The sequence below is a fragment of the Melanerpes formicivorus genome, unplaced genomic scaffold, assembly GCF_026170545.1.
Source record: "Melanerpes formicivorus ecotype bairdi unplaced genomic scaffold, bMelFor1.0.p_v2 SCAF_58, whole genome shotgun sequence".
NCBI classification, from domain to species: Eukaryota; Metazoa; Chordata; class Aves; order Piciformes; family Picidae; genus Melanerpes; species Melanerpes formicivorus.
In genome coordinates, this window is record NW_027142410.1 from 2,312,015 (window position 1) to 2,330,358 (window position 18,344).

An 18,344-nucleotide genomic window follows, 5' to 3' on the forward strand; every position below is an offset into this window, starting at 1 on the left:
AGGAAATGGCCTCAAGTTGCACCAGTTTAGACTGGATATTAGGGAAGGTTTATTTACTGAAAGGGCAGTCAAGCATGGGAAGAGGCTGCCTAGGGAGGTGGTTGCATCACAATTTCTGGAGATAATGGAATGGAATAGAATAGAATAGAATAGAATAGAATAGAATAGAATAGAATAGAATAGAATAGAATAGAATAGAATAGAATAGAATAGAATAGAATAGAATTAACCAGGTTGGAAAAGACCTTTGAGATCGTCAAGTCCAACCTATCACCCAACACCATCTAATCAACTAAACCATGGCACCAAGCACCCCATCCAGTCTCTTCCTAAACACCTCCAATGATAGTGACTCCACCACCTCCCTGGGCAGCACATTCCATGTTCAGAAACCATGTAGACATGGCACTTTGGGACATGGTTCAGTGGGCATGGTGGTGTTGGATTGATGGTTGGACTTGATGATCTTCAGAGGTCTTTTCCAGCTTCAGTGAGTCCATGATTCTGCATGGTCAAATCTTTATCCCCTAGCTTTTCTCTTTTTCAGTCTATGAAGGCATATTTTAATACTTAAGTCAAGTCAAATAAAATTTTACTTTTATGTAGACATAAGAAAGTGCAGAGAGGGTTTTTTTACACCCCCTTAGTTTATTGGGAAGAGCATTTGGCAAGGCCTCACTCGACGCGTACATGTTAGTGTTAGACATTTGGGTTGCAAAATGAGCTTGAGTAGAAATCACCACTTGTAACTCTTACAAGTTTTACTTCAGTGCAAGTTTGTTTATGGTCCCAAGACACTGGGTGAGCCTCCTGTGAAAGACTCTCAGGGTGAGTTTATGGGTCTTTGAGCTCTGGTGACAACACCATGCTTCATCTCAGCCATAACAGAAAAGTTACTGTCATCACAAGAATTGTGTCAGCCACAGGAGAAGGGCTAGTACTGCAGCAGAACCATGTGAAAGATGTTCCCTTTGGCTCCCTGGCACTTGAGGTGGGATTGTAAACATGCCACTACAGGGAAGCCAGTGCACAAACAGGTAGACAGTGGCTGATACTGTCTGGATCCTGCAGATGGGTAGCTGGTGGCTTTCCTGCTGTACTTCTGACTCGGCGTTCCTTATGCTTTGTGCACCAGCACAAAGGTTCTGGCAGAGGAAGAGTGACTGGGACTGAGAAATAATAATGGGGAGCAGAATCAGGTGCAGAATAGGGGGAGGAAGGATCAGCGTTCCCTTTCTTCATCCCAGCATGTTTTGTGCTTGGAGGACTGTTAGGAGGGCTGTGAATAAGTTTTCCACAGCTGACTCCCAACTGGCTAGGTGAGGTCACTGGGCTTTTGAAATACTTGGGGTAGTGGTTTTAAACAAGTGACTACCTCAACACAAACAGGAATAAAGCAATCTTGTATGGTCTTGGTCATACAGTGACCACTTTGTTCTGCCTTCACTGCTCACAGTGAAATGACTTGGCTTGTTAAATTGGAGACTTCGCGTCCCTTCGTGGTTATCTACCCCCAGCCGATGTCTGTCTGAGTCCACAATGCAGATGATGCTCTGTGCTTCTGCTCTTCCAGAACTGAATTTTCAGTTCTTGAACTAAAGGTATTGAAGCTGTGGTGAAAAGAAATAACTGCAATCGGAAAAATCTTTGATTTAACCCTCACCCTGCGAGTGTTGCATCCAATACAAGCGACTGAGAGGAGACTCCCTGCATCCAAGTTGATGCAGAACAAACCAGCAGTTGGGAAGCCTGCTGAAACTGGATGCCTTGTGGTGACAGTGCTGTGGTTAGTTGTGTGGTGAAAGGAGTTGTACTTGGGGATGTATTTTTTTCCCTTCTAAAAGAAAGGACATTTAGTTCCTGCATTCTCAGATGTTTCTCTGTAATTGTTGTTGGGCTTTTTCCTTTCTCAGAGTTTGATGTGAAGTCAGGGAGTTTGGGGAAGGCTGAATTCTGTATTTCTTGGCAGTTCTGGGGTTTGTTGTTGAGCAGAGAATGTAAACAGGTACGTTGCCCACGACTCTGACCATCCCTTAGAGGTGCCTCTTGAGGAAATTTGCCATAGCACAGAGATATCTACAGGGTTTTTTTAACGTTGTATTTAGGCTCATCTTTTGTTTGTGCACATTGTAGCTAAGCCTGAGTGCTGGAGGCTTGGAAACAGACAAGATTGAATGGGTCAATTTTATGAATTGGCAAACACACCATTTCCTCCTTCACACACTGTGCCTCTCTGCTAAATGTTCTGCTGTAACAAAGAAGGATGAAATGTTTGGTGTTTGCACTCTATGAAGGCAAAGCACTTCAGACAAGTAAGTAGGGCAGAAGTTTCAAGTAGAGACCTTATTCGAGAAGCAGAATGATGTTGCACATGCATCTCACACCAGCCTGCAACAGCAAGGAACAGAAAGGCCCAGTCCTTGTTAGGTGGCTGAATAGCAGCTCCCCAATAGTGGCTCAGAGCCCACTGTCATCACCATCCTCCTAGTGGACCATGCTGGAGATGGGATACAGGCACTGAATCATGGCCTGCATCAGAAATAGTGTGGCCAGCAGGAGCAGGGAAGTCATTCTGCCCCTGGACTCAGCACTGGTTAGGCCACACCTTGAGTCCTGTGTCCAGTTCTGAGCCCCTCAGTTTAGGAAAGATGTTGAGTTGCTGGAACGTGTCCTGAGAAGGGCAATGAGGATGGGGAGAGGTCTGGAGCACAGCCCTGTGAGGAGAGGCTGAGGGAGCTGGGGTTGCTTAGCCTGGAGAAGAGGAGGCTCAGGGGAGACCTTCTTGCTGTCTACAACTACCTGAAGGGAGGTTGTAGCCAGGTGGGGGTTAGTCTCTTCTCCCAGGCAACCAGCACCAGAACAAGAGGACACAGTCTCAAGCTGTGCCAGGGGAACTTTAGGCTTGAGGTGAGGAGAAAGTTCTTCACAGAAAGATTGATTGGGCATTGGAATGTGCTGCCCAGGGAGGTGGTGGAGTCACCATCCCTGGAGGTGTTCAGGAAAGGATTGGATGTGGCACTTGGTGCCATGGTTTAGTTAGTCATGAGGTTTTGGGTGGTAGGTTAGACTTGATCTCTGAGGTCTTTTCCAAGCTTATTGATTGTATGATTCTATGAATCCAGCTGCTTCAAAACAGGTTTGGGGTTTTTGGGGGGAAACCCCCATCTTTTACCAGCACTTTCATGCAAAGAAGAACTGACTACAAGTTTCAGATCTTGCTTTCATTTTTCCCTCTTGCCTATCTCTTCCTTCTTGCTTTATACTTGGTTTGCAGAGAGATGGGTCCAGTCAGTCCCATTGCTTCTGCCCATGAAATATTGATACCTTTCTGTAGTGCTGAGATGAGCTGCTTGGGCAAGGGGAGGCCTGTGGCCCCAGCTCATTTCTTTCTGTCAGCAAGCCCAGAGAGGAGGGCATGAGTCATACTTCTGCCAGAAATGTGTGCTTTTTCCTTTGGGGACCTTGCCCTGAATCACCAGAACAGCTTCATATTGCCTTAGACCTGCCTCATAAGGACTCCACTGCACTTTGGAGGCAGGCCACAGTCTTGCTGTCTATGTGGGAACCATTTCCCACTGCTGAAGTATAGTTGCCTCTCAAGAGGAACAGAGCAGCTGTTTTATGACAACACTCTGACAAAACTGCTCTTGCTAACAGTGAAGGGTTGACGTTTCAGCAGAGCATTGGTATTTCTTCCCAAACATGAACCTTAAGTGCAGCCTATCTATCTCCTGGGTACTGATGAGAGAATCACTCACATGGACTCACTTTCTGCACTGAAGAACACTGGCAGTGGGCCGTGAAGTAAAGGTGGGTTTGGGGTCATGCAGCTCACAGTAATGGATTTTGCAGTAGGACAGTGTAGTGTCGCTGGGAGTGGCACAGATTGCGTGGACTAAAGGTGTATCCATGGACCTATTGTGGGCAGCATCATACCTTCCACATCCTGCACTGTTCTGTCCTCCCACCTGCAAATGAGCTTTTTTAGCCTTGGTGGCTTTGAGTACCTGATAGTTTGAGATGACTTATCTGCAGTTGGCGTTGTTTTGTTGGCAGCCTACATCAGGCAACTTGTCAGAGAGCAGATGTTCCTGTCTCCCCATCCTATCCCAACCCACTTGCACATCAGCTGCACTGTAGTGTTGTCTTATCAGTCATCTTGGAGAAGAGATGGTTTTTCACCAGCAGCATTGTGCCTGCTACAGTTTTCAGTGAGAAAAAATGTTCCTAATTCCCTCATAGAAGAAAAAGGTCCAGTAGCAGCAAGATACTTCAGGTTATGTTTTCCTACCCTTCCACCTCAGAGGCTGGCTGGCTGATTTGCTGAGCTGTGTAAAAAGACCAGAGGATCACCATGTGCCTTCTCTCTTCTTCTGTGACTGTGTTACCATACTTTGCATTGCTAGTCACTCCAGGAAGGAGAGCAAGTCATAGTTCTGCTTTTTTGGTTTGCCATCTCGTTGCTAGATGCAAAAAACTTTCACAGGCACATACAATAGGCAGCTGAAAGGCTGAAGAACTGTTCTCGATAGTCCACTGAACACAGGTCACAGTGTCTGGTTTGGTGCCTTAACACCAGTAGACATGTCCAGCTGTGAGACCCCCAACTCAAGAGAGACATAGACCTGCTGGAGCAGGTCCAAAGGAGGGCCACCAGTAGACATGTCCAGCTGTGAGACCCCCAACTCAAGAGAGACATAGACCTGCTGGAGCAGGTCCAAAGGAGGGCCACCAGTAGACATGTCCAGCTGTGAGACCCCCAACTCAAGAGAGACATAGACCTGCTGGAGCAGGTCCAAAGGAGGGCCACCAAGACGATCAGAGGGCTGGGCACCTCCCATATGAAGACAGGCTGAAAGAATTGGGGTTGTTCAGCCTGGAGACAAGAACACTCTGGGGAGACCTTATAACTGAATTTCAGTACCTGAAGGGGACCTATAAGAAGGCTGGGGAAGGACTCTTTGGAAGGGCTTGTAGCAACAAGACAAGGGGCAGTGGTTTGAAACTGGAACAGGGTAGATTTAGGTTGGACACAAGGAGAAAGTTCTTTGCAATGAGAGTGGTAAAATGCTGGACCGAGTTGCCCAAAGATGTGGGCACCCAGAGACATTGATGTGGCCCTGGGCAGCCTCATGTAGTTGGAGATATCCCTGCTTACTGCAGGGGGGTTGGACAAGATGACTTTTGAGGGCCCCTTCCAACCTGATGTAATCTGTGAATCCATGTTCTCCTAAGGATGGAATCTGCACACAGCTCAGCCTACCTATTACTCCCTGCTTCCTTACCCAGCAGAGTAATCTGGATACTCTGGCAACAGGACCTAGCTGGGTGAGCTGTGTGCTGGACACCCCAAAATCTCACACTCTCTTGTATCTGATGAGTAACTTGTGAAGTGTCCCTGACTCCTCCTCCTGTGGGATGTGAGCTTTACGAGGTGACTGTGCTCGCCAGAGAATAGCTTACGAAAGGATGAGAGCTTTCTTGGAGAGAAAACACAGGGAAAGGAGCATGTGCAGTGCATTGTCCCACTCAGTAGGGACAGAGAATTTCTGGAAATTTGAGCTAAGTAGAGCTAGAAGTCAGTTGTGTTAAGTCATCCAAACAGGGTTATGCCACCCGGCTGGGGGTCTTGTGACAAGCTGAGCCGTGTGGATTTTTTTAACTCATCACAAGAATCAGGACTCACACTTTAATCAATAACTTGCCAATGGCTTGATTTTGATTAAAGGTGTTTCTTTTGCCATCTTTGAGGACAGCAGGAGCTAGGAAGAAAAAGGTGTTGTATGGAGGGACCTGGAGCAGTACATTGAGTCAAATCTAACACAGGTAGGCAGCGTGCCACATTTAGAAACCAGGGCATGCTTAAGTCGCAGACCGCAGCGGTGCCTCTATTACCAGTTCTAGGCTTCTCTTGAATGTACTGTCAGATAATCATTTAATGCCAGCAGAGAGCGTAGACCCTGACTTGAGGGCTTAATGTTGTGATGAGGCTGGTATGCAGCATGCTGTCTGCTGGTACCGAGACATTGTGGTATAGAGTAGAGTGATCCCAATTACTCCTCCTCCCTTGCTGCCCTACTTCTGAAATTAAAGGCTGCCTCTGTAACCCACAGTTCACTCTGATTCTTCTCCATGTGGATTTCCACACATTCACATATAATTGTACCCTAAGGTTTTATCTCATGCCAGCCACCTGCATTATCCTGCTCTTGTGAGCATTGCCAGTGAAAAACAACAATTGGACCATAACCTACGACAAAACCTCAGAGGTTAGTGGCACTCCTGCCAGGCAAGTTCAGGCAGCACACAGGCAGGAGCATCATTCACCATCAGCATCTTCACTCTTGCCTCTGGTGGTGCTGTTGATCATGGGGATGCACAGCAATAGGAAATAACTGGGTTTGGGTAGGCACTGGGCAACAACCAGCCTGCTTCAGGTGAAGGTTTTGGACAGCCTCCCTTGTTTGATTCTCTTCAAAATGGTAGGAGATTCAGCAAGGCCAAGTGCAGGGTCCTGCACTGTGGCCACAATAACCCCATGCAGCATTATAGACTGGGGGATGAGTGGCTGGAGAGGAGCCTGGCTGAGAGGGGCCTGGGAGTGCTGGTTGACAGCAGCTGAGTGTGAGCCAGCGGTGTGCCCAGGAGGCACAGAATGCCGATGGCATCTTGACCTGAATCAGGAGTAGTGTGGCCAGCAGGACTGGGGATGGAATTCTGCCCCTGTACTTGGCACTGGTGAGGCCTCACCTCAAGTACTGCATGCAGCTCTGGGCCCCTCGCTGCAAGATAGGTTATTGAGGTGCTAGAGCATGTCCAGAGGAGAGTGACCAGACTGGTGAGGGGGCTGGAGGGAAAGTCGTATGAGGAAAGGCTGAGGGAGCTGGGGGTCTTCAGCCTGAAGAAGAGGAGACTTAGAGGAGACCTTACCACTCTCTACAACTACCTAAAAGGAAGTTGTAGTCAGGTGGAGGTCAGGCTCTTCTCTCAGGCAACCAGTGACAGGACAAGAGGGCATGGCATGAAGCTGTGCCAGGGAGGTTTAGGTTGGATATTAGGAAGCATTCCTCACAGGAAGGCTGATTAGGCAGTGGGATGGACTGCCCAGGGAGGTGGTGGAGTTGCCATCACTGGAGGTCTTTAAGAAAAGCTTGGATGTGGCACTTGGTGGCAGGGTTTAGCTGATGTGGTGGTGTGAGGTCATAGGCTGGACTTGATGATCTCAGAGGTTTTTTCCATCCTCAATAGTTCTGTGATTCTGTGACAAGCAGAAGTTTTTAGAGGCGTTTCCAGTGCAGTGACAAGGGCTTGGTTTAGCTGATGCTCAGACAACGTGTCCCACTTTGCTTGCTTCTCAAGAGCCTCCGTGCTTATTAGTATGAGACAGCTGGGCTTGAAGTTAATCCCTTGGGTTTGGGGGCTTTTTCTTCCCCTGACAAATTTGTGAGGAAAGATTCTTCAGAAATATTACCCATTGGCTGTCACTTAGTAGAAGCTATAACAGTTGGCGATGGTGATAGCATTGGTTTGAAACTAGCAGGGAAATTCAGGTCTAGCATATGGACATCTACAATCTGTGGAGTGATGGAGCTGAGGAACGTGAGACATTTAACTAGCTTTGGAGTTGAGGGCTCAGAGTTCAGGCTTTACAGCATCAAGCTGTCTTGGCATTTGGCTGCAGTAAGCAGTTAGTGCTTCCACAGAGAAATTTCCAGCTAATCTTTGCTGCTGCTTCTGCCGGGCGGACCGCCCTGAGTCAGCTCGGCCCGGTCCCCGCTGTGCAGCGGCTGCAGCCAGTCTCACTCCATCACTTTTAATGAAACTGAGTCTCTGTGGTTTTCACTAATTTACTCACACGCCAGAGGAATGAGGAAGTATTTTCCTGTCTCTCTCCGATAATGAATGAGATATGAAGGAGCTTCATGGCCAGTAAGCACCCTGGAGGGACCCGAGTTTGTCAGAAGGTGTGAGGCATCTTCATCACAGTAACAATATTATTTCCTTCCCCCTTACTCCGTGGAGTGAAAACTCGCATGGCAGCAGCCAGAAACCTGCCCAGTTCTGCTTAGACCATGGAATTACATGTGAAAATCTGAACGTGTGGCAAAAACGATAACCTCTTTTGCCTCGGCGTGTTCCAGGTGCGGATAGGATAGGATAGGATAGGATAGGATAGGATAGGATAGGATAGGATAGGATAGGATAGGAAGAATAGAATAGAATAGAATAGAATAGAATAGAATAGAATAGAATAGAATAGAATAGAATAGAATAAGCCAGGTTGGAGGAGACCTTCAAGATCATCGCATCCAACCGATCAACTAATCCAACCCACCTAATCAACTAACCCATGGCACCAAGCACCCCATCAAGTCTCCACCAGAACACCTCCAATGATGGTGACTCCACCACCTCCCCGGGCAGCCCATTCCAATGGGCAATCACTCTCTCTGTGTAGAACTTCTTCCTAATCTCCAGCCTAAACCTCCCCTGGCACAGCTTGAGACTGTGTCCTCTTGTTCTGGTGCTGGTTGCCTGGGAGGAGAGACCAACCTCCGCCTGTCTACAACCTCCCTTAAGGTAGCTGTAGAGGGCAATAAGGTCACCCCTGAGTCTTCTCTTCGCCAGGCTAATCACGCAACAATAAACACTTGCCCGAGGCAGGCTTCCATGCAGGGCTTCTGCTGTGCTCTGCCTGGGTGTCTGCACTGTGAACCCCCTGCTTGCACAGCCTCAGTGCGCTGCTGTCAGAGCGCAGCCTGGGTAATGAATGTGTTTCCTTCAAGGGATGTGTCGAATTTTGTTTACCAAGAATTCCCATTTCTGTGTGCTGCCCTCCTCAAATGTACTTTGTATACATCAGAAGGACAGAGATAAGAGTTCATGGAAGATTAAACAGGTGCAAACACATTAAGAGAGACAGTAAGAGATGTAAATTGTTAAACAAAAATATTAAAGTCCACTTCAGATGCCTCCAGGGCTTTGCAGTACCCAAGCTTAATAAAATTAACCAACTATTACTGCTTAGCTCCTGTGTTCAGCATTGCTATCAGAAGCAATCAATAGGAAATCCAGCCTTATATGGTATGGTTTTGGGGGTACAAATTGTAGTTTCTGTCCTCAGGTGGACAGCAGCTCCCCAGGAATATTGTCAGCCGTGCACTTTCAACAAGGTAACTTGTCACAGGGCTCCTCAGTGTACTTCAGCCCTTGTTAAAATGCAGTTCCCTTTGAAAGGAGGAGTAAATAACTTGAATGCTTACTCCAGTTTCATATGTAAAAACACACAGTGCTTGGAAGAAATACAGCTGAACACAGCAAGCTGAACACTTCCTAGTCCAAGGATTAAATTAGCTGGACAAGGGAGAATTATCACCCTACAAACCTCCCATTGAAATCTGAAGTGGTACAAATATTTTTTGCTGTTTCATTTGAGCACATGTTATTCAGCAGTGACAAATTCTCACTGAATCCACTATTTGAACAACATTGCATATTGAGTGAATATTTTTACCTGTAGCATGCAATTGGATTATCCCTCAGTAGTCCCCCTCTCCTGTACTCACTGCTTTGATTTCACAGAATCATAGAATTCTTGAGGCTGGAAAAGACCTCTGGGATCAAGTCCAGCCTATGACCTCACACCACCACATCAGCTAAACCCTGCCACCAAGTGCCACATCCAAGCTTTTCTTAAAGACCTCCAGTGATGGCAACTCCACCACCTCCCTGGGCAGTCCATCCCACTGCCTAATCAGCCTTTCTCTGAGGAAGTGCTTCCTAATACCCAACCTAAACCTCCCCTGGTGCAGCTTCAGGCCATGCCCTCTTGTCCTGTCACTGGTTGCCTGGGAGACAAGCCTGACCCCCACCTGACTACAACTTCCTTTTAGGTAGTTGTAGAGAGTGATAAGGCCTCCTCTAAGTGTCCTCTTCTCCAGGCTTTCCTCATATGACATTCTCTCTAGCCCTCTCAGTGTTTCCTGCACTCTTAAGCATTTGTCTTGTGTCGATCCCCACAGAGTTCCCAACTTTCCATTCCCACCAGGATATAAAACAATAACAGGAAGAGTTGACAAGGATAAGGAACAAGGATGGATGGGGAAAATATGAATACAAAACCAGTTCTTTGCAGAGGCATGGATGTAGCAGGGAGAGGACCAGGCCTGACCATGTGGCAGAAAAGCAGGAAGCCAGCAGCAGTAGCTCTCATCCAGGAAAGGCAGGAGCCAAAAAGACAGAAATGGCTGCAGTGTCCTCCTTTTTATAGGCTTGCTGGACAGGGAGGGAGAGTGGAACAACCTAACTCAGTTTCCCAGGGGGCAAGCCTCCTCCAGGGAGGGCAATGCTCTCACAAGCCCTCCCCTGCCCTGCTTTCAGGATGGGCGTAACCCATCACACCTACTCATGTTTGACTGTCTTGGAAAAGGGGAGTATCTTGGTGCTGAGGTCTTTTGGTGTTGGATGTATGCTAGACATGGACTGGGTGTGATGCTATTTAAGATTTGTCCATTTTTGGAGATTTTATTCCTTCTATCAGGTGGAACTTGGAGGCTTCATGACATTTAGGAGCATGTTTGGTGCATGCTTTACACGCTCTTGACAAGACGTAGCTTCTGGTCCAAAGAGCTTGTCTGTCTTCTAAGATGAAACCCACCAAGTCAATTCAAAAAGGAAGCAGAGGAGGAAAGATAAACATGACAGAAACACCTCAATATGTGCATTTGCTTCCTGCATCTTTCACCAGTTCAAAATCTATTTTTTATATGACCAAACTGTTAGTAACATTCGACCCTGTTAGCACAGAGGAGAGTGTCTCCACTGCCACCTTCCCTGTGTGCAACAATTGGCATCACAGCAATTAGCGTCCTGCAGTCTGTGGCTTTGCCCCACTGGCATGGAGCATACAGCACAAGCCCTTCTGAGAGAAGTAACGTGAAGGAAATGCCATTGCTCCTGCAGTTTATTACCTTTCCTCTGAACCTAGCTTCATTCTAAAAAGCAGGTCTGAGGAAGCAGCTTAGGCTCTTGTGTGCTGGGCCCTGGCCCACGGCCTTTGTGAGAGGTGGCTGAACAGCAGGTGGATCTATGGAAGCAGCCCCCCACCAGCACTGAACAATCCCTGCTGTCACTGAAGGCAGCTCTAAGGCACTCTGAGCAAAGACATGGGCTGGCACATACACATGACCTTCTTCTGGAAGGAGCCAAGTCTGGGGGAGGTGTGTGGCCTGCATTGGCAGCCAGGCTCTCCTTGAACACCTGTGCCCTATCAGTACACATCAGCAGACTCAACAGACTCGCAGCTGGCGACCTTTAAGCAGCGATTTGCGAGGTTATATTTCCCTGACAGTCACATCCTGAGCAATAGACCTGTCACCTGGATTACCTGTTGCAAAACTGTGTTAGTTTGGCTTTGAATTTCAGGTGTTCTGATGTTCTACACAGTGTCTCTTAATTCACCACTCCCTGTCAAGAAAAGTTTGCACAGTTCTTGTGCTGAGTGGTGCTCTGTGTTAGTCAAGAGCGTGAAAGATATCTCACCTAGAGAGAGAGAAGTTCCTCCAGATAAGTATTCCAGTCATTAAGAATGCATTACATGGAGCAGAAGCTCCAAACACAGTTTCCACTGCTGTGGGTCCTTTACCAGCAGAAAGAATGATTCTGAAAAATCCATTTAAAATTAACAAAAAGAATCATTAAGCAGAGTAAGATTTTTAAGAATGCACTTTCAAGCTGGGAAACCACCTCATTTAGTATAATGAGTGAGCAGATCCTTGGGCCCTGAAGAGAAGCAAATTGAAACAAAATGGCTCCAGCACTGACTTGCATAATGATGGAGTGAGCACATGTCCTGGCATGTAATGATCCCATCTTTCCCACGGGGCTTCAGAAAGCAGCGTTTATTGTGACAGAAGGCTCTGGCCGGGGTGCCGGTTCCAGCAGGGAAAAGAAAAGGGCTGGGAACAGGGTGAATATGGAGTGGAAGGAGAGGAGGAGAAAAGTTAGTGAAGCTTAAGGTCACAAGCATTGGAGAGGACACCGGTAATAATGCTCACAGAAGCAGTGTGGGAGGCAGGGAAAGGGGAAGGGCTCAAGGGACAGCACGTTTGGAAGGAAGGATGAGTTGTGGCAGATGAGAGATGCTTCCAAGGAGGGTCTGGTTAACTGGATTAAGAATGAATGAGGGTTACTTCTGGTGGGAGAGGTAACCCTCACACAATCCCTGGTTGGTCCTGAAAGCTTCTTTCCATCTCCTCTTTCCAAAGCAGCATGTTTTGAGAGAGAAGGGAAGGCCCCACCAAAAATGTGGTGGTGCAGCTACTGGCTTGTGCTGGTATGTACTTGTGCCAGCCCCACATTCTTCTGCCTTTCCTGTATAGGGAAGGGCTTCCTTAAGTGGGAGGAAGAGTAGGCCAGTTTCAGCCTTGGCTTTTCTGCTGAAGCGTCAGCTACAGGTAAGATGAAGAGTAATGAGATGTGGATGCCATCTCCTGAGAACTGGACTGGATGTCTCATCTGCTATTTCACATTTTCTGTGCTATTTCATACAAGCTAGTGGGCAGCTGTGAAATAGAAATGGAGCAGTGGATCTCCTCTGACAGACACTAGAATTCTTCTCTGCCACCCTCAAAGTCCTTGGAGGTCTCATTCCATTCTTAAGTTCTAACTGCTACTGGGTCTGTTCTGGCAAAGTAGGCTTAGTAGGTCACTGTGCTGAGTATTGCCCAGCAGCAAAATCACTTGTCCACTTTGCAGGTACGATCTGGATGATCCTTAATTAATGACCCACTTTCTGAGGCAGGCAGTGGGATTACTTGCTCCAGAACATCAGTCAGCTGGCCCAAATGAAGTCGCAGAGCAGGTAGTTCAAAGCTAGATTACCACCCTGCACAGCAACATCAGGAAAAGTGCAAAATGTCCTCATCTGTGCCAGCAAAGAATTCAGGAACAGCACAAGACTGATGTAGCAACTGCAGGCATACTCATCAAAACTTGGTGGTCCCAGTGGACCGAGGCTGTGCACTGCCTGTTCTGCATGCAGCCTGCCTGCTGCCTGATCCGTCATCCATTCCCTTTCATCTATCATTGTGCATAAGAAGCAGGGAGACTCTTTGCTCCTCTGTCTGTGGCTTCTGTCATTTTTTTCATTATTGCACACTATCAAAATGTTGTTTTCCCCACACCTCCCCTTTGCCTGTCTCCTTTTGGAATTTGTGCTGAGAGATGAAAGTAAAACCATCTTTCTTGGCTACTAAAAAGGCAGAAGGTTCATTCTGACATGTGCGTGGCCTGTGGATACACAGAGATCACACTGGGGATGAAGAGAATAATATCTTGGTGGAGGGAAGCCATCTGTTGCTCTGGCTTGAGCACAGCCTATCTTCTTGAGGCCTCTGTGAGGTTTACTTAATGAAAGAGCACCTATCAGCTTGTTTACCTAAGCCTCCACACTGCCACTCGAGTGCATTTGTGATCCAGTCCGGCACAGCATTGCCAAGCAACACAGCAACCTCAAGTGTAGATAAGGACACACATCTGTGTTTCACAGTCCTGCACATCTCCACAAGACTGTCCTGTCCCCAGCTGAAGCCTTTCCTGGGAAAGCAAGCACATGAGTGTCCTTGCATTTGCACGTTGTGCAACATTGAGAGCCAGCTCTTTCTTTCCAGAGTCTCATTTCCAAGGCAGAGACTCCTTTAAAATCACTCAAAGAGGAGGAGGGGCTGTGGGAGCAGAATGTTGGCATTTGGTGTGAGGGCCCCAGGAAGAACTGTCAGCCTCTTTAGCTGTCTGAGGGTAGTGCTGGGAACTGCAAGGGAAGCTGTGATCTCTTAAAATACTGGTCTTTCCAGAAACTTTGCAAAGTAACAAGATTTTGAGTGGGGAGTTGTCTTCACCTCTGATCCAAAATGAGATTTGTGTGTCCCCTCACATGTCACCATCCCTGCCGCCCCGAGCGAGAGCTGTGTGATGAAGAACTTTCCTTCTTTTTAAGCTCTCCACCTCATTTATATTTTCAGTAGCTGCTAGAAAACATGTGTCCCTCTATGTTTAAATGTGTTAAAGCTGGGCTGTGGTGCAAGGGACTGAAATAGCCTTAGTGCTGCACTGGTGTTACAAAGCATTCAAATGTAGTAGTGTGATGGGCTATGCCCATCCTGGAAGCAGGGGGCGAGGGCTTGTGAGAGCTTTTCCCCTCCCTGGAGGGTGTTTTCCCCCTGGGAAACTAAATCAGTCTGTTCCACTCCCCCTCCCTGCCCAGCAAAGCTATAAAAAGGAGGACACTGCTGCCCGCTGCAGGCTTGAACCCACAAGCCTGAGATTGAGAGTCTCATCCTCTACCAACTGAGCTAACTAGCCCCCCTCTCCCCACCTGAAGGTACACCCAGCCCCCCTAGGGCTCTTTCTTCCCTCCTCTCCACTGTTAGGCTAATCTCAGCTGGCCAGATCTGAGATTGCCCTTCCCCCTTCTTCTCCTGGTATTAGGTCTAGCCAGGCCTAAGAGGCCTTGAGATAACTCCCCTTCCATTACCAGATAGGGAACATCTCCCATGGGAGCAGTGAGGGAAGAAAAGAGGAAGTGTGAGACCTTGCTGATAGATTTATAGGGAGCAGGACATTATGGGTATGAAATACACAGGTTCCTGTGTCCACCCACTGGGCTGGACACCTGGGGCACCAGAGGTGTATCTTGTGTGGTAGCAGCAGAAGGCATCCAGCCTAAACTACCGCAAGTAGATAGAGTTAGAGCTTTCCAGGACTTTTCTATAACCAGGAGCTTTGGTACTGGAGAGGGCTGTGTAGCCTTGACTCCAGATTTGGGGACGTTGCTAAAACTCCAGTGCTGCTGTTCAGGATTCCGTCTGCCCCTCCATCCAAACCACCATCCCGAATTTGGCTGTATTCTGAAGTCCTCTCAGGTGTTCAGATCTCTCCTCAGAGAAGCTGAGCTGGTGAAAGCTGGTGCTCAGCACACATCTCTGCAGTTACAGCTGGATTCCCTCCTCCTCGTTTCCTTCCTTAAATGTTTGTGTGGTGGTTGTTATGTCACACCTCACACATCAGAGACCACTGGAATTTAGGCTTTATGAATAGCTTGGGGGATTTTCCCATGTACTGACTGTATTCACTGCTGTTCAGATGTTGTCATTTGATTGCCTTTAGAAGGCCATTACATTGAGTCACAGAGAAGTGTTGAGGTTCCAGAGGTTTGCTGCAGCCCTAGGAAGAGCTAAACAGCCCCATTCTGTGCCATCCCACCATACGTGTCCAGCAGTTCAGCTGCAGTGCCAACTGTTGGCACCCCACAGCGTGATCCCAGGTCAGCCTCAACACTGCCCTCCTGCCCAAAGGATTCCTGGCAGCCAGCATAGCAGGGCAGGATTAGAAGAGGCCAATGGCGTCTTGGCTTGTACCAGGAATAGCGCAGCCTGCAGGTCTGGAGATGGGATTGTGCCCCTCTGCTTGGCACAGGTGTGGCCACACCTCGAATACTGTGCTCAGTTTTGGACTTCTCACCTCAAGAAAGACACTGATGTGCTGGAGTGTGTCCAAAGAAGAAAAACTAAGCTAGTGAAGGGCCTCGAGCACAAGCCTTGTGAGGAATGGCTGAGGAACTGGGGCTGTTTAGTCTTCTGAAGAGAAGGCTGAGGGGCAACCTCATCACCCTCTACAACTATGTGAAAGGAGTTTGAACCAAGGTGGGTGTTGGTCTTTTCTCACATGCAACAAGTGACAGGACAAAAGGAAATGGCCTCAAGTTGTGCCAGGGGAGGTTCAGGTTGGATATTAGGAAAAATTTCTTCACAGAAAGGTTTGCCTAGCCCTGGAACAGGCTGCCTAGAGAAGTGATGGAGTCACCATCCCTGGAGGTATTTAAAAGATGTGTGGATGTTGTGCTACGGGACGTGGTTTAGTGGTGGTGACTTAGCAGGAGTGGTGGGGTGGTGAGCTGAGGCAGGCAGTTGGGCTTGGTGATCTCAGAGGTCTCTCCCAACCTCAACAGTTCTATGGTTCTGTGGAGGAGGGGTGAGTTATGGGAGCACAGGCTGAAGATAATTGGTACACAGTGGGAAAATGGAGTCTGCCTGAGCTTGCAGGAAGGAGTGAGCAGTTCTAAACTAGGAGTTTTTCCTGTTCCTTAGCAGGCATGGGACTTGAGTTAGTCTGCAGTTGCAAGCCTGGCTCCCATTTGAAGGCAGCGAGGTATTCTGTTTAATGTCCTTGCTATTTGGGAAATCAAAAGTTTATCACTGTCCCTGAAGATAAAAATTAATGCATTTGCTTCTATAGTGCCAATTAAACCCTCTGTTAAATTCTGGGAGCCAGCTGGAGATGTTTAGAGGTACTCATCTTAATGCATCTGTCTTAGTTGCTGTTGGTGCTTTCCCTCTTTCTGGTGCCATATATCCTAGGACAGCTGCTTCTGAGGACATTACTAGCACTTTCTAATCCACCACATTCCTGGCCTTGTTCAACCCCTCTCTTTGATCCCAGCTCAAAATCTCCATTTGGTTGTCTAAATATCATGAATCCCAGGGTGGTCTCATCTTTAGATATGGAAATGAACAGTGGAGAGCTGGTTTAAAACTGCCCAACTGAGCAGACACTTAACACTGGCTATTAGAGGGTTACTATGGTATTTTGTGTGCAGTAACAGGGGGAGGAGAATTGTTTGGTAGTCTAAGCTTTCTAAATGTTGTCTGATGCTTCTTACAAAGCTTGCTCTTCCACATGAGGCCTCTGATGCAATTGCTCGTCTGGGATCTGGGATGATGAAGGGAGCGGAACATCGCCCTGGTGAGGAAAGGCTGAGGGAGCTGGGTCTCTTGCTTGGTGAAGAGGAGACTAAGTGGTGACCTCATCCATGTTTATAAACATGTGAAGGGTGAGTGCCAGGAGGACAGAGCCAGGCTCTGCTTGGTGAAGTCCAGTGATAGGACAAGGGGCAACAGGTGCAAGTTGAAGCATAAGCAGTTCTACATGAACATAAGGAAAAGCTTTTTCACTGTGCGCGTGAAAACACACTGGGATGGGCAGCCCAGAGAGGTTGTGGGGTGTCCCTCTCTGGACACTTTCCAAACCCATCTGGACATGTTCCTGAGTGACCTACTCTAGGTGATCCTGCTCTGGTGGGGTGGTTGGGCTAGATGATATTTAGAGGTCCTTTCCAACCCCTACTGTTCTGTGGTTCTGTGAGTACCTGCATTGGTACTCTTCTTGAAGCCTTAGGAATGCCTTTGGCCAGTGACAGGATGGGGAGAGCTGCTAGTTTCTGGGTTTCTTCATTTAATGCTAATTCTGGGGTTTTATCCTGCTGCTGGAGCATCTTTCCTGCTTCTTTCCAGAGCTACAGGCCAGGTATAGATAAGCTAAGGCTAGTATCTAGGGAGCAATGTTAAGTTCAACCCAAGGGCTCTGAGTCATGATCAGGCTCATCTGTGTCCACCAAACTGGAATAGCTTCTTGTATGTCTATGAGGTGATTTCCCAGTGAAAGAGGATTTCAGGGAGGTGGTAGAAGCCCATCCCTGGAGGTTTTTAAGGCCAGGCTGGATGTGTCTCTGAGCAACCTTATCTAGTGTGAAGTGTCCCTGCCCATGGCAGGGGGGTTGGAACTAGATGATCCTTGGGGTCCCTTCGAACCCCAACAATTCTATGATTCAATGATTTGTGTTACCTTACTTTGCTCTTGCCACTGATCACCACCACCTGCAAAGCAGAACTGAATAGAATAGAATAGAATAGAATAGAATAGAATAGAATAGAATAGAATAGAATAGAATAGAATAGAATAGAATAGAATAGAATAGAATAGAATTAACCAGGTTGGAAGACACCTCCAACATCATTGTGTCCAACCTATCATCCAACACCACCTAATGAACTAAACCAAGCACCCCATCCAGTCTCTTCCTAAACACCTCCAGGGATGGCGGCTCCACCACCTCCCTGGGCAGCTCATTCCAATGGCCAATCACTCTCTCTATGAAGAATTTCTTCCTAACATCCAGCCTAAACCTCCCCTGGCACAGCTTGAGACTGTGTCCTCCTGTTCTGGTGCTGGCTGCCTGGGAGAAGAGACCAACACCCATCTGGCTGCAACCTCCCTTCAGGAAGTTGTAGAGAGCAAGAAGGTCTCCCCTGAGCCTCCTCTTCTCCAGGCTAAGCAACCCCAGCTCCCTCAGCCTCTCCTCATAAGACTTGTGCTCCAAACCCCTCCCCAGCTTTGTTGCCCTTCTCTGGACACATTCCCAAACCACAGTACCTTGTGAGTCTCTAATCCCAAACACTTACAAATCATGAAACTGTAAAATGACCAAAGAGTAATTTAGCAAACGAGGG

The 18,344-nt window shown here is 47.7% G+C and overlaps 1 protein-coding gene across 4 annotated transcripts in view; it reads left to right on the forward strand.

Annotated features, from left to right (window-relative positions):
* The window catches only part of LOC137452772 (transmembrane protein 263-like), a 308,150-nt gene that overhangs the window by 211,533 nt on the left and 78,273 nt on the right, over positions 1-18,344 (forward strand). The window lies entirely within an intron of this gene.